Below are 13,950 nucleotides of genomic sequence, written 5' to 3'. Positions count from 1 at the left end.
CGACCTGCTCGCCTCCCATGGTCCTTAGCAGGATACTTGTCTTCCTGCCGGTGACGTTAAGCGCTGCCATTAACTTCTCTGTGCAGAAAGTGACGTTGCTGCCTGGGTCGAGGAACGCGTAGGTAGCCACCATCTTGTTGCCTTTCTTGGCTTTGATGTGGACCGGAACGATAGCCAAGATGCTTTCGACGTTGCCGGCCCCAGTAGCTCTGCAGGTCCTCGTTTCTGCATTGATGCATCCACTGACCATATAACTGGCTTCGCCTTCTTCTTCCCCGCCCCTGTGCTTATTTTCTTTGGGCGCATCATCTGATGTCTCCTTCTTGTGCCTTGCTTCATCATAGGCAGCTTTGTTATTAATATGTAGAACTGTAGGGTGGGTAAGCTGGCAGACTTGGCAGCTCATCTTTTCTTGGCAGGCCTTGCTCATGTGACCCCGTTTCAGACAGCTGAAACATAGGCCTTTACTCTTGAGAAATCTATCTTCTCCTTGTGAAGAGACTTCTTCATCTTTTTGCATTGCTCCATGGCATGCTGTTCTCCTTGGCAGAAGAGGCAAGGGTTGGAGAAGGCACAGAGTGTATCCCCCTTGGTCCTTGCATTAGTCTCTGCCGGGTTCTGGACTGCTGTAGCAGCTGTTGTGAAGCTTCCCCAAGTGCCGCTCTTTCTGGATGTCTTCTCATCTTTGTGAGCCTTAGCTTGGCTCTTGTTTCCATCTGTGATGTTGCCGAAGAGAGGGTGTAGGACTTCTTGGGCTTGTAAGTTGACAAAATCGGCAAGGTCGCTGAACTTAGCGCTGCGCTGATCTTTCTCTAGAAGAGCATAGGCTTTGCTTCTCCACCGCTCTCTCTGCTTGTACGGAAGCTTGGCTGTGATGGCACACATATTTGATATGCTGTCAAGCTCCTGCATGTACTCCACGTCAGCCATAGGGTTGAGGCATCCAGTGAGATAGAGGCCAAAGGAGTGGAGCACCTCTCCGTCATTGGACTTGATAGTAGGCCAGTTCAGTGCCTTGTCGTATACGCCATTGAGATCTTGTATCCATTTCCAAAATGTTTTTTCAAAAGCCTCCTTGCCTCGTGATAGCCTCGCTCTGGTTCCATGTGAAGACAACTTCTTATCAGCTCTCTCGGCTGTCCATCCGTGTACTGCTCCATGAAGTACAGCCGGTCTCTGTTACTATCTGTCTTGTCCTCCACTCCGTGTTCAAAGGCCCTGATGAATAGCCTGTACCCCATACGGTCTCCCTTGAATATAGGAATCTGTTGAGGGGGCAGAGTAGCATGGTTTTGTTGCTTCACTAGGAAATCCACCATGGCTTGTGTGGACTCTTGTTGCGGAGACTCTTGTGCCTTCTGTGTAGCACCGCCAGGTGCTCTGGAGCTGCTACTGTAAGCAGGTTCTCCTTTTATCGCTACGGCCTGAGGAGTAGGCGTACCATGCTCGTGAGCTTGTGATTCGAAGGGCTTATTTTTCTCTATGTAAGAGTTCATTCCATCCCTACGGGACACTGGATGAGGCTCGCTGGCCCTCGTACTCTTCCAGTACTTTGAACTTAGCCTCTGCGGCAGCTAAAGCAGCCTGGACCTGTAAATCCTCTCTCTCTGCTCTTAGCTTAGATGAGGTAGCTAAGAGCAGAGCCTCCTGTTCATCGAGTTGTCATTTTTGCTTTAGAGCGGAAGCCTGGGCTAGCAACTCAGCCCTCTCTAATTCAACTTTCAGACGCACGCTTGCAGATGATGTTCTGAAAAATGTAGTGGATGGTGCTCTAGACCCTTTCCTTTTTACGACGACGGATGCATTGTCTTCAGGCCTGACCTCATCTTGGTGCTTCCTAGACTCCGCTATACGCTGATGCACCTCTTTCATCCATGTGTCCGCCTTTACTGTGAAGTTGTAAAATGTATCAGCCTTCGGCGTGAACCATTCATCCTGATCTTTCGTTAGCGTTTATCGCTTTTTTTGCTACTGGGCAGTCCAGTAGAGAGAGAGAGAGGAGGAACGGGAGACAGAGTGGGGGGAAGACATTCAGCAAATAATGACGGGTCCGGGAATCGAACCCGGGTCGACCGTGCCGCGACTCAGCGCGTTATGTCGTTCACCACTGGGGCGCCCCTTCTTCTCCTCTTCTGATGTCTTGCTTATGTTTTTGGTACCACCTGGACTGAAGTATTAAGCTCACCGAACTCTCCAAATAGATTGTTGAATTCTACCAATCTTGTCTGTACACCTTCCAAGTTACCGTCGTCGTCCTCTTCCATTAATTTATTGATCTTATTCATGTGACCAGTTAGCTGACCTAACTTAGCTCTCCTCTTATTGATGGCCTGACGGACATCTTCCTCATAGACCCTTTGTGTCATCTCAACCTTCTTAGGTTCCGACATTTTGTTGTTATCCTTCTTTCAGCGCTCCAGTAGTTCGTGTTGATTCCTTTTTCCTCTTGGAACAGAGTTTTCTTACTAATATGAGGGCCGACGTTCCACTCTACTGGTTAAAGTTGCTTACTCGTGAGTAGTACGTTCGTTGATAAAGAAAAATAACGTCCACAGCCGCTCCAGTGTAAACAACATTCGGGGAGTGACAGTCGGCCACTACAGTTATAATGAATACAGTAAGACACATTCACGTGTCTACATTTCCCCCTTCTTTAAACTTGCCAAGTCCCAAGGCAAGTTACACAGCCCCCCGTTTAGCAGGTTATTCAATCAGACATCGCATATGTAGAATAACTACTTTCCAAAAGAATAGATTGTCCAAGCGGGCGGCTAGGTGGTGTAGTGGGCAAGGCACTCGCCACCAATGTGGAGACGCTGGGTTCGCGTGTTCGAATCCAGCTCTCCACATTGTTTTCAGTTTGGCTGGTCGTCCGTACTAATACAATTGGCAGTATTAGAGGGTGGGAAACTGATGGGTGGGGATCGGGCGTTGTGGACAGCGACTCCTACAGGTCGGTTGGTGCGCCTGCGCAGTAGAATCAGGAAGTGTCGGGGGCAGCGTGAGCCTCCCACGCGTTACTCCTCGCCACTGAGAGATCGAGCTGTGCAGGTGAAAAGATGCGAATGCTGTTACCTCAAGTACCGGAGGGGACTTGTGCTATGTATGACTTAGTCCACATTGCAGCCGGCTTGTGGGAGGCAAGAAACAGCGTTCGTGACAGGGGAGGGTTGAATTGGATGATATGAAATTGGAATGGGATAAAAAATATAGAAAATGGGAGAAAAAGTGGATACAAAAAAAAAGAATAGATTGTCCAATACGTCGGATTCCAATAGGTTGTACTTTATATAGAATCTTCAGCGCACGTTACATTACAGTTGAGTTCTCATCAGTTTCATTCATAAAACGCTCTCTGTCAATCACCTAAAAGGACGCAGCTGGTAGCAGGTGCAATGCATCCTGGGACTTGTATTTCTACTAACGTGGTGACTAATGTAAATAATAGTATCTCTGACTAGAATAAACAAACACTCTTCCACTTCCACTTCTTCTTTCAAAGGTAAACAATAATCGATATTAACATGTAATATAACTCATAATCATTAACCTGGCCTATTAAGTTACAACATTCTCCCCCCCGATGAACTGCTAGTTCATCCTAGACCTCTAAACAATATAATAACTGAATAGGTCTCCTCAACAAAGTTCCTGAGGTAGTGCGAACTGTGCACGACCTCACAAGTCCATCTCGGCCTGGGAACAGTTCCTTGATTCTTCCCAGCTTCCAGGTTTGTCTGGGAGTGTTATCTTCTCCGATGAGTACAATGTCACCCTCTTTCAGAGGGGTGGGTGACGGCGTGTCACAGCGATGTGCTGATTTCAGATCCAGCAAGTAATCCTTACGCCAGCTATTCCAGAAGCTGGTTGCGAGTCTCTGCCTGTACTTCCATCTTCGGTTGAGCTCTTTACACTTAGGATTTGAGCGTTGTGCGTCAACTGGGAATGTCTTGGGCGGCAGAGACGTGAGTCTTTTACCCACCAGGAAGTGGGCTGGGGTCAGCGGCTGTGGTTCATCCACTTCATTGTGCACAAAGGTCAGAGGCCTAGAGTTCAGGATAGCCTCAACCTCCGTTAGGACTGTGCACATCTCTTCAAAGTTGAGTGAAGCTCTTCCAAGCACCTTCCTTAGGCATGTTTTTTGTATTTTTTTTTTTATTTTTTTTTAAACAAACACATAAACAAACATGACAACACACTATAAGATATACAAGCATTAGTTGTCAGTGCACATCCAATGAGATCACATTTTAGTTAATTGTCTTATATAGGATATACCCTTAATACCTGTTATCTAAAAACCTACACACATATGCTCCAGCTCGTACTCCCCCCCCCCCTTCCGGACCCCCCATTGTTTTTACGGATCTGACGAGCCTCTCCCAGAATCCGCCCCACCATGCAGCTCGCTCGGCTATGAACTTCCAGGTGATGCCCTTTTCTGAGAAGAACTCCAACAGCTGTGGGTCTTTGATGGCCTTCCACAGCTCCTTCAAGTCCAGCTCAGCTCTCTTGAATGTTCTTGCGTTGTCCGAGTAGATAACTTTACATATTCCTCTTCTGGCAATGAATCTTTTCAGAGCTAACAGGAATTTCTCTGTCGACTGATCTGAGACCAGTTCCAGGTGTACCGCCCTGGTCACAGCACAGGTGAACAGTGCAATGTATGACTTCGTCACCGATCCATTTGCCTTTACATAAAGCGGTCCTGCAAAATCCACACCTGTGACTTCGAAGGGTGGGGATTCAGTTATTCTGTCTCTTGGTAAAGGTGCAGTGATCTGACATCCAGCCTTTGCCTTGAATCTCTTGCAGACAGTGCATCTTGCTAAAACACGCTTGACTAGCTGTCTAGCACGCAGGATCCAGTATCTTTCTCTTAGTTGTACTAAGGTGTCCCTCACTCCTGAATGCATTATCTTTTCATGACAGGACTGTATCAGCATTTCTGACTATCTTTGTTTTCCGGGCAGAATCCACGGGTGCTGCTCTCGGAAGGTGAAGTTGGACTGTTGCAGTCTTCCTCCCACGCTGAGCAGTTCATATTCATCCAGGAATGGTTGGAGTTCCTTTATTTTACAGTCGTCCGTCAGATTCTTTCCTGTCTTCAGTAATTTGATCTCCTGACTGAAACTTTGTTGTTGTATTGTCTTGATCCAGTACCTTTCTGCCTCAAAGAGCTCGTCAGCAGTCAGCTCTCCTTGTGTCTTTGTCTTCCTTTGAGCATTGGTTATGAATCTCTTGATCCAGGCAGTCACTCTTAAGACCCTTCTCAGTTTGCTATATCTTGCCAGCTCCAATACTGGTTCAGAGAGATCTGGGTCATTTGCAGTAAGCTGTACTGTGACCTGGTGATGGCACTTGAGTTCTGTGTGAACTTCTTCTGAAACCTGGCCCTCATCAGTCTCCTCTGACTGATCAGGTGACTGGTCAGGTGTTGTCAGAACTTCAGGTCCGTACCACCATAGCTTGTTCTGTATCAGGTTTTCCACAGTCTCTCCTCTGGTAGGGAGGTCAGCTGGATTTACCTTCCCTTTTATGTGTGACCATGACTCTGGGTTGGTCAAGGACTGGATCTCTGTCACTCTGTTTGAGACAAACTGTTTCCACTTGTGAGCGGAGCTGCAAATCCAGTGCAGCGTAATCATAGAGTCTGTCCACATTGTGATCTGTTTGTGTTCCATTTTCAAAGTTTTCATCAAGTGGCTGGCTAGTCTTGCCCCAATTACAGCTCCCATGAGCTCCAGGCGCGGCAGTGTCATTTTCTTGAGAGGGGCTACCCTGGACTTGGATGCCACTAAGCTCGTTCTAAGTTCTCCATCTTGGTTTTCGCCCTGCAGGTAGGCCACAGCACTGTAAGCCCTTTCACTGGCGTCACAGAACACATGTAGTTTCAGGAGATGGCTGTTCTCTGTCTGCAGGTCTATTCTGTACCATCTTGGGATAGCGAGCTGGTGTAGCTGGGGGAGCTCCGAACACCACTGTTGCCATTCTCGAGTCAGATCAGGTGGTAGCTCCTCATCCCAGGAGAGTCCTCTCTCCCACATTTCTTGAAACATGCACTTGACTCGGACGATTGCAGAACACTTCTCTTTGTGTTCTCCTTCTGTTTTAGAATGCTCACCAGTGGCCTTAAGTCAAATGTGAAGTCATCAGTTTCTGGCCTCCATACCAAGCCGAGCACTTTCAGTACTGCTCCGTGTGTCTCTGGCGCCACCGTGAGGTCAGTTTTGCTCTTCTCCCATTTTTCCATCAATTCAGGAGAGTTTGTCATCCACTTGCAGAGGTCCATGCCTGCGGTCAGCAGCATCTGTTTAGCAGTTGTTGTCACAGTGTAAGCTTCTTCAACGTTGTGTGAACTTGCAATAAAATCATCGACATAAAGTGATTCTCTCAATGTCTCTACAACGGATGGATGTTCTGTCTCATACTGTTTCAGGTGTTTCCTGATTGTAGCAGCGAGTAAGAATGGACTTGGGGAAGCGCCAAAGACCACTCTGGTCATCCTTAACACTCGTGGCTCTTCCTCCTCTTCTCCCTTTGGTGGGCCAGTGAGCCACAAGAACCTCACGGCATCTCTGTCCCTTTCTGCGAGGGATATTTGCAGGAAGGCCTTCTTGATGTCTGCCATGAAGGCAATCGTATTGTTGCCTGAACTTAATCAGGACGTTGAGGAGGTCTGGGTTCAGGTTGGGTCCTGTGAATAAGCAGTCATTGAGGGATGGATGGCCATTTTCATGAGATGAAGCATCAAACACTACTCTCAGTTTCGTCGTCACCTTGTCCTCTCTGAGTACTGCGTGGTGAGGTAAGTAGTATTTCACACTGTCTGTCCTTGCATCATCCTTCGGCACGTCCTCTGCTATGTTCTGTTGTAAATAGTCCTCCACTACCTCATGATACCTGCTGTAAAAGGTAACATCTTTCTTTAGTCTTTTCTTCAGACCATCAAACCTTTTCTTAGCGATTCTGTAGTTGTCTTGGAGTTCTGTTCTTTCTGCCTTCCATGGCAACTCCACTTGGTATCGCCCATCTTTAAAGGTTGTTGTTCTCTCGAACATCTGTTGAGCTTCTTCTTCTGCTGGGTTCTGTGTTTTCTCGCCTGTTATACCCAGAGACTCAATTACCAAGAATGCCTTTAGTTGATTGGAGACAAGTGTGTCTTCATCAATGGGGATGAGCATGCATGCTGCCTCAGCTACACTTGACATGGACACAGGCCCCTGCACAGACCATCCAAAGGTGCTCTCCACTGCAACCAAAGTCTCTGTCAGCCTCTCCACTTTGCCTGATACTATTTGCCAATAATAGTCTGCTCCTATCAGGATGGAGAGCTCTGGATCACTTTCATTTCCTGGGAAGTCTGCCAGTCTCAGACCCTTTTTCTTGAGCTCATGTTGAACCTGGTCACCAGGCACCTTCATCACTGCTGAGCACACCTGTGGGGTCTCTATAGCCTCTATTTCGATTTTTTTGCTCGGTGTCCCAGACATTCCTCAAGGTGACCTTCACTGTGTTGTACTGTGACATTGTAGGGACAGAGGATCCAAACGTGTGAAGAGTGAGTTTCTCTTGTCTCATTACTGGTAACTTCAGGCTCTTCACAAGGTTTTCATGGATGAAGCTCCTCTGACTCCCTCCATCTAGTAAGCAACAAGCTATTACCCTGCCTCCTGGGCCTTCCACCCATGCCTTGGCAGTTTGTAACAGCACAGTGTTCTGTCCATCTGGTTTCATCTTCACTGAATGAGGAATGACTGAGGAAACAACAGCCTCTTCCGAAACAGGGGGTTTCTGCTCCTCACTTTTCTTGCCAGTGCACACAGCAATGTGATGTCTTCTTCCACAGGTTGCACAGGAGACCTGCTTTTTACAGAATTTGGCTATGTGTTTCTGTCCTAAACACACAAAACATTTTCCCATTCGCATTAGTCTGTCTTTACGTTCAATAACGTTGTTGTCTGGGCAATGTTCTGCTTTGTGATCAGCACTGTCACAGAACAAACAGTTGTACACCTGGCTGGCTGTGTAGCAGTAGATTGCATGCTGGGTCTTTTTGATCTCACTTCACTGAATGAGTAGGCCTGTTTCCATGGCTTGCTCTCTTCTTTCTGATGGTTGGATGTTGTTGTCATTTGCAGTGCTCTTTCTCTGCTCTGAACCTCCCTCTGTAGGAATGTGACTATTTCAGAAACTTTCCATTCATCATCTACTCCCCTCTGACGACTATATTCAAGAGCTATGCTATCTGGAATCATCTGCAGTAAAATTGGGCATAGCAGGCTCACGTAGGTTTCTGACACTACACCCAGTGACTCCAAGCTCCTCATTTGAATTTCACATTCATCATATAGCTGCCTCAATGCATTCACATCAGAGGCTTTCTTCACAGGAGTAAGATTCAGTAGTTTTGACATGTGAGCACTGATCAGTAGATCTTTCCTTCCAAATCTATTTTGCAATAAAGTGACCGCATTTCAAGTTTCAAGTTTCTTTAATAGTTGTCATACAGAAGTACAGAATACTTTTATACAAAATGTTTCTTACTGTTGCGCTCCAGAGACTGTGCAAGACAAGATAAGTATGAAATAAAATAACATAGTAAAATTAGAAGTAAAAAAAATGAGGTCACAGTGTTCAGTTTAGACATATGTACAATGTTCGATGCAGAATAGACGTAGTTACCATACAATATACAATACTGTGCAGTGTACTAATATACAATACTATATAGTGCAAGGCAGAAATGGAGAAATGGGACGAGGTGCAATTTAGGTACAATTCACAGTAGGTGTACGAGTTGTAGTGCAAATCCTTTATCAATAAATATAAAGTGTAAGTGTGTTTGTGTGATCTAAAGTGTGGAGAGTGGGTGCTGCAGTGTGTTGTTTGTTTGAGTGAGTGTGTGCGTGTGGGTGTGTGTGCTGTGTGCATTTGATGGTTGTTGCATAGTGATTATTGTTCGTTTAGCAGCCTGATGGCCTGGGGATAGAAGCTTCTTCTGAGTCTTTCTGTGCTCGCCTTAAAACTCCGGTATCGCTTGCCTGACCGCAGCAGTTCAAAGAGGCAGTTGTTCGGGTGGCTCGAGTCCTTAATAATTCTCTTAGCCTTCCCCTTGCACCGCTTGTTGTAAATGTTCTGGAGGGTGGGAAGCCCCCCTCCAATTGTGCGTTCGGCTGAACGTGTCACTCTTTGTAGTCTGCTATGGTCTTGTGCAGTGCTATTCCCAAACCAGGAGGTGATGTTGCCGGTCAGGATGCTCTCTATTGTACATGAGTAGAAGTTCCTAAGGATCTTCTGACTGACTTGGAACTTCCTTAGGCGCCTGAGGAAGTAGAGGCGTTGTCGTGCCTTCTTCACAACACTGTCAATGTGTGTGGTCCATGTCAAGTCCTCGGATATGTGGGCTCCGAGGTACTTGAAACTGTTCACTCTCTCAACCGGTGCCCCGTCGATGCTGAGGGGGCTGTAGTCCTTGACCCCCGACCTCCTGAAGTCCACAATCATCTCTTTTGTTTTGCTGATGTTCAGGGAGAGGCAGTTCTCCTGACACCACTGTGACAGGTTCTCTACCTCTTCCAGGTAGGCCCTTTCGTCGTTGGCAGAGATTGTCATAGTTATCATCTGTTAATGTCAGTCCTGCTATTGCCTTTGCAGCTGGTCCAGTGAGATAGGTTTTCAGGTAAGTAAACTTCTCTCTTTTACACAGTCCATCATTATTGTGAATAGCAGTTTCATACTGGCTCCAGAATTCCTGCCATTTACTGACATCTTCATTATATTTCTCAATGACCAATCTTGGTAGCTTTACTGACTGTATCTGTGATCTTGCTTCAGTATCACTCACCCGCCGGGCCTCTGCTGTCAGTTCCTTTTGGTTCCTTATTACTCGTTGTGCGCGGCTCCGTTGGATAATGATGCGCTCCTTGCACGTCTCCGATGATTCAATCTCCGCGTCCAAATCATCCATCAAAGTTAGCTGCTTTATTTCCCGGTTTATTTCAAGCAAACTGTCCTCCTTCGATGCCAGTACATCCAACATAGTTGTCAAGTCTTCAACACTCGGAGCCTCATTTCCAATCTCAGCGTCAATCTGATTTAAAAGACGTGTAGTACCACCTCTGATAGCACCGCGCTTCCGTTTCTGTCTCTCTAGTTCACTCCGACGTTCTGTTTCATTCATTCTATCGTTATATCCAAATGATCCAAAGTTCCCTGGTTTCGGCACCAAAATGTAGAATAACTACTTTCCAAAAGAATAGATTGTCCAATACGTCGGATTTCAATAGGTTGTACTTTATATAGAATCTTCAGCGCACATTACATTACAGTTGAGTTCTCATCAGTTTCATTCATAAAACGCTCTCTGTCAATCACCTAAAAGGACGCAGCTGGTAGCAGGTGCAATGCATCCTGGGACTTGTATTTCTACTAACGTGGTGACTAATGTAAATAATAGTATCTCTGACTAGAATAAACAAACACTCTTCCACTTCCACTTCTTCTTTCAAAGGTAAACAATAATCGATATTAACATATATGTAATATAACTCATAATCATTAACCTGGCCTATTAAGTTACAACAGCATACGCTTACACAGTCCTCAGACAAACAACGTTGCACAATCCATGTTCACACAGTTAACTCCGACTCCAACCTTACACGGAGCCCGACACTTGCTTGGCTAAGGCATGCAAACACTGTTCACAGAACACACTCTTTAGCACATAGTCGTAATGATACCTGGCAGGCAAACGACCCCTAGTACTCCTCTGTGACCGGAGTGGTCCGACCCCCCCCCCTTCAGACCCCGTGTCTGAATCGTCCGTACCCACCGACAGGTTGTCGGCAACAGGCTCGTCCTCGCTCTGTAAGTCCGAACACACGCCTTCCCCTGCCCTGTGCAGGATCCCGGTAGCAACACGAGGAGATGTAGGAGGGGTGAAGTAACCAAGGTGAGAATCATCAGACTCGGAAGAGCTCTGTGAATGTTCATGAGTCCTCCGGGGGGCCCGCGCGCGCTTCCTCACGCCTCGGGCAGTCCCGTTGGTGCATGTCCTGGGGGCCTGAATCTTAGGGAACACGTCTCTAGCCGGGGCACACTGTTTACACTGTTGCATCCAGCCATCCACCTCTGCCGCCATCCCTGTCCAGTAATAGCCCTGCCTCATTAAACCTAGTGTCCCGCGTTTGCCAAAATGTCCCCCATGGTCATGTTGAGTGTCGTAGATGTGGCGCTGCAGTGTCGTCGGCACCACCAGTGGCAGGACCTCCTCCCCGCCTCGGGGGTCACTAACACGCCGAAACAGTACCTCATTGCGCAAACGGAAACGCTCCCACTGTCCATATAACTTGCGTAGGCATGGGTTTACTTCTTGCAACAGTGCTTTGGTAGGTGGGGTCCCGCTGGCCACTGCCCGCCGTACCGGCCCCAGTTTGGGATCTTCTGCTTGAAGTTGCCGTAACTCGTCCCAGCTATATCCGCTGTTTCCCTTCTGGGCCACTATTTGCCTTGCGACGACCGCCGGAACCCCCGACGGATCGGTCCGCTCCTCGGGGCCCAGGCGATCACGGACTTCTTCCGCCGGGATTACTAGGAAGCCCTCTTTCGGGCCCACCTCGTCCGTCCGTCTGTCTTGCGACGATCGCTGGAACCCCCGAGGGATCGGTCCGCTCCTCGGGGCCCAGGCGAGCACGGACTTCTTCCGCCGGGATCACTAGGAAGCCCTCCTTCGGGCCCACCTCGTCCGTCTGTCTTGCGACAATCGCTGGGACGTCCGGCGGATCGGTCCGTTTCTCGGGGACCAGCCGAGTACGGACTTCCCTGTTCCAAGGAACCAGACCCTCTGGTCCTGGTCTCATCGGGATGCGGGACAGGGCATCAGCGCTTCCGTCGGGCCGGCCGCATTTACAGCGAATCATACGGCACGCTCTCCCACCTCCATCTTCAGCTCTTCGGCCGGTGGTCGACATGTCGGATGACCCTCCGGCTGCTGTGTTGATGGCGCCTTGTGTTTGCGTGGGAGAAACCTCAAGGCCCGTGCTTCCGACTGGCGTGATTCCCCCTTTGTGTATGGGCACTCGCGACTGATATGCCCTGGCTGCTGACAAGTGTAGCAGACCAGCCTTCCATCTTCACTCCTACGGGGTAATCTGCATGCATCGCGGGGCGGGCCTCCATGCCACCCCCTAGCGAATCGGTCGGACTCCTCACCGTCAGGCTCTCTCTGTTGCATGACCTGGAATAGCTGTTCCTGCCGTGTCGTTAGCTGTCGAATGGACTCCAGTAGAGCTTGTAAGATCGGTGGAGGGATGTTATCTTCTGCAGCAGCAGCATTCACTACCCCCCGGCCGGAGCTCTGTGGAGAGGCAGTGGATAGGACCTCCTCTTCCTCTGACCAGTCGATCGCCGGTAACATTAGTATGAGAAACGTCAGACCAGGCTTCTCTTTTAGGTGTCGTTTCATCTCTCGTCGCAAGGAGTCGTCTTTTAGACCCAGGACAAACTGCTCCTGCAGCCGGGTTGCGGCATCAGGAACCCGAGTCGGTTCCTGCTGCTTCAGGCGTCTGAGCATCTTGTGTAGGTCATATGCATATTGCCTGATAGTCTCACCTGCCGCTTGTCTGCAATCGTAAAACTCCCTCAGGCGAACACTGACCGGGACCTTGTTTCTGCTAGTATCTCAAACACAGCCGTTGGGCGGGTGTCTGTCTCATCCAGCATAAGCCTCACCGTCTGTTTGGCCTCGCCGTTCAGGTGTAGTTTCAATAACTCCTCTTGGTCCTCCTCTGGCACTCGGCTAACTCTGAAGTGTGACTTCATCGAGACAATCCAGTCCTCGACCGCCTGTTCCCCCTCTTCTTTTCCCCCGCTGAACTCGGTGCACTTTCGGTCCCGTTGGACATACACAGTCGATGGGGTCACTTGGGGCTGGGGCTTCTCCCGAGAACGGCCGTGACCAAGGAAAGTGCTTCTCTCTGGTCACTCCGGGACTGCTCCATGAGCACCGTCTGTCGGTCCATATGGGCTGCTTGGTCGAGGTATTTGCCTTTTAGGGCCTCGAAGCCTTCGGTCAAGTCTTTCATGGTGCGCGCCCCCTCTTCCTTCACCTTGGGTGAAGTCTGCTGGGCACTCAGTTGCTCCAGGAGCACCGCCTGATCCATATACTTCTCCTGGAGCGCCTCGTACTTCGCCAGCATTTCCTGCATGGCGCGGGTCTGTTCTTCTGTCATTTCCGGTCTCTCAACAGGTCGCTTAAAGGAATTTGGTTTGGATTTTGATCCTGTTTGTGACGCCAAATGTAGAACGGTGGATTATCCCTACTTGGTGAGGGTGCAATTCTACTGGCACCGGATAGTATGAACCCGGCAGAGCTAAGTCCAGCTGGGCCCCCGACTGCAGTGTTGGGGTACTAGGCTTAAGTTTAGCAAAGGTGACATATAGGGCCTTAGGATTTTCCGACCTAGGACTGGTGTACTGCTCCTTCCTGCCTCCTAAGGAGACCAAGACCAAGAAGAGGCTGGGTAGACGATGTCTGTGATTGGAGCGGAGTGAGAGGCGGAGTCACGGAGTTGGAGAGAAGAAGTGTGGACAGAATGGGTTGGAGAGTGATAGGCAACCTTCGGAACGAAGAAGCCACCTAATGATGATGAAGGGCAATACTCAGTAACCCCTAATCACCCACGCTCCCCTAGTACGCTCCACACCCCCTCACACCCGGTGGAAGTAGTGGTTGGTGTAATTCTCCCCAAAGCAGTACCATACCTTTCTCTGTGGAGAGACCAGAAATTAACACCTGCCCCGCTTGGTGAAATACAGGGTATCAAAAGGGGTTAGACAATAATGGACCATTAAATCACACACACACAGAATCCAATTTTCCGCCTCTCCCTTTACTCAAAGAATTTAGCACCACAGTGTACAGTGTATAACCGTGTTACCTCACTG

The sequence above is a fragment of the Notolepis coatsorum genome, assembly GCF_963971535.1.
Source record: "Notolepis coatsorum genome assembly, chromosome: 7".
In the NCBI taxonomy this organism is placed as follows: Eukaryota; Metazoa; Chordata; class Actinopteri; order Aulopiformes; family Paralepididae; genus Notolepis; species Notolepis coatsorum.
The sequence above is the reverse complement of the archived record's forward strand: the minus strand, read 5'-3'. Positions refer to the sequence as shown.